General features: G+C 32.1%; 1 long non-coding RNA gene across 2 annotated transcripts in view; it reads right to left on the minus strand.

The window, feature by feature from the left end:
• Window positions 1-644: 644 nt before the first annotated feature.
• LOC113823407 (uncharacterized) overlaps window positions 645-2,500 on the minus strand; it is a 27,378-nt gene continuing 25,522 nt past the window's right edge. The window contains exon 3 of one of the 2 annotated variants that reach the window (XR_003477390.2): window positions 645-668. This is a non-coding gene — a long non-coding RNA (uncharacterized lncRNA). Of the gene's footprint in view, window positions 669-1,648; window positions 1,671-2,500 lie in introns of those variants that run through there. The other variant, XR_011399158.1, reaches the window with a different exon arrangement.

Raw genomic sequence — 2,500 nt, forward strand, 5'->3', positions numbered from 1 at the left:
TCTTTCTCTTTCTCTTTCTCTCTCTCAAATACAAAACACATTAATCAGTAAAAATAATATCAAAACAATATCAATAGGAGCATGCTTTTGGACTGGATCTTATACATGCAATATTACTACACAAAATGCTTTCATATCCTTTTCTTATAACAAAAAGATTTTCCTTGGTACATATTCCTAGTCATCTGAACTGTTTCTGATACTGTGTGAATAATAATAAAAAAATATATTTAAACACAACTGTCTACTAAGTTCTTTGGAATTATGCCTCCTCAAATACAGGGTAACTATTATACATATGCCAGTCTTTGAGATCTATAACTCATTAGCACATTCCAGCCCAGCTCATGAACTGAACAACTGAACTCAAATGGCAGATCCTTCTATGTAGGATGATGACAGTAGAAAAACTGAAAAGTTAAAGATTTTTTATTTGTATTCGTCTGATGACCAAATCACTCCATGCACAATTTCAAATAACAGTACCTTTTCTTCCTTTCTTATACTATAATCATATCTCCAATACCTTTTAATAAAAAAAAAAGCAAAGCAAGACTTAAAGGTAGATTCTCATTTGACTAAAAATCTTGTATGAGTAATTGATCACATATATGTTTTCATTTTGAGCAGCTTCAAAATCTGAGTTGGTTGTGCCATATGCAAACAATCTGTGAAAGAAGACAGCCTTCAGGACTCCATACAGCATTGATTTTAACTGTAATATGAACTATGAAAACCATTTTAACCCTATTTATGTAGGTACATATACTGTCCTCATTAGTCTTGTAAATTTTGTTGCACACATGGCTCCACTGGTGCTCGGCTACCAAGGAGTTAAATAATACACTTGATGTGACCTTACCTATTGCCAAATTCCTTGATTTTAGAGGGGAAATTTTATTTCTTTAATGCTATTAATATCAATACTGCTAATACTCTCACTGACATGATGAGTACCATAAGGCTATGAAAACACTGATAGTAATCAAAGAAAAAATAAACATCACTCTAATCCTTTGTGCCATCTCAGGTTAAAGTGATGAGCAATCAACCACATGTATGAATAGGAGTGACTTGAAGTGAAGACCTGAAAGGATCATACATATATTGGGATGGAGTGACATGTAAACCCAATATTAATTCCAATGTTAGTTTTCATTTGACAAAAACGTAATGCAGACTATAGGTATTAATGTATTATTCAAACTAGTATTTTTTTCCTCTGAAATGTACAGATTATAAAATGAACAAGAAGACAGTAGAGCTGGTACATTTTTTCCAACATCATATACATACTGTAATAATCAACTATTTTGAATTCACAGCTTTCTATATTGGGAGAAGTGTTCACAGTGGTACAGCATTATTGCAGAATTAGAAGTCAGTTTTCAGACAGATCAGGTGAGTGGCTGTTCTATGCATGGGCAGTTAGTTGTCCTAACAGTTTGGACACAATATGTACAAAGCTTCAGACTACTAATTTATCTATATCATATATTTAAAGAGTGCATGCAAAAAACAGTGCAACAAGACCTAAATCAATCATATTCTTTTTAGAGCATGCATTCTAAAGGCATATCCTATGTTATCTAATGAGAAAAAACTTAGACCTTGTACAGCTGGCCAAAGAAGTTTGCAGTCATCCTAGAAGTAACAGGGTACGATTTCATCTGGTAACATTCAAAAATCAAATAAAAGCACTGTTACTGTATAAACAAACACAAACTTTTTTTTTTTTTTTTTTTTTGACAAATTTTCATAAATTCTAATATTTGGAAAGAAATACATAGGAAAGAAGATGGAAAACAATTGCTCTATAAAGCAGAAGTGCTTTTAAGAAATTAAAACACATTGTACTAATAAGTAATATTGCTGTCTCTAGCATATATTTCCCCTTCCCTTTCCATATCACCTATACATCAACAATCTGTGTTGACTAGATAGGTTCTCTTCATTTACAGGAGGTAAATTCATTAGCCTCATTTTCTTACTTAATAATAATATGTGCAGTCTAGCACTGGCAAAAATTAAACTATTAAATCATTGCATGAGTTGTAGAGCATAGAACTGTCTGAAAACTATAGATTTAGAAGTTTTCTCCCAAACAACACATTTGGTTATTTTGAATATTTGTTTACCCTTTGACTACTAAGAGTACTAAAATATCAGATTTCCCCAGCAGCCTTATGCTATGAGAGAAAAACCCTTACTAACCCAGATATTGTTTCACTTCTCACCAACCCAGTACACAGTGTTCTAAGGATCTTAGCTCTTATGAATGTTTTTAAAATTCAAATAGCAACCTTGTATACACTTTTCATTCAAGACAATTTTTTGTAGATTTTCTTAATTTTCTTCACATATTTCCTCCTATACTGCTTGACATAGTGAGCCCAAAGTCATTCAATATGCAAATTAACCAATTGCCACTGGGAATACATAATGCCATAGTAGTTTTGTTTTGTGAATTGTCTTTACATATTGATGGCTCCATAAGTAC

The sequence above is a fragment of the Penaeus vannamei genome, chromosome 2 (assembly GCF_042767895.1).
Source record: "Penaeus vannamei isolate JL-2024 chromosome 2, ASM4276789v1, whole genome shotgun sequence".
Lineage (NCBI taxonomy): Eukaryota > Metazoa > Arthropoda > Malacostraca > Decapoda > Penaeidae > Penaeus > Penaeus vannamei.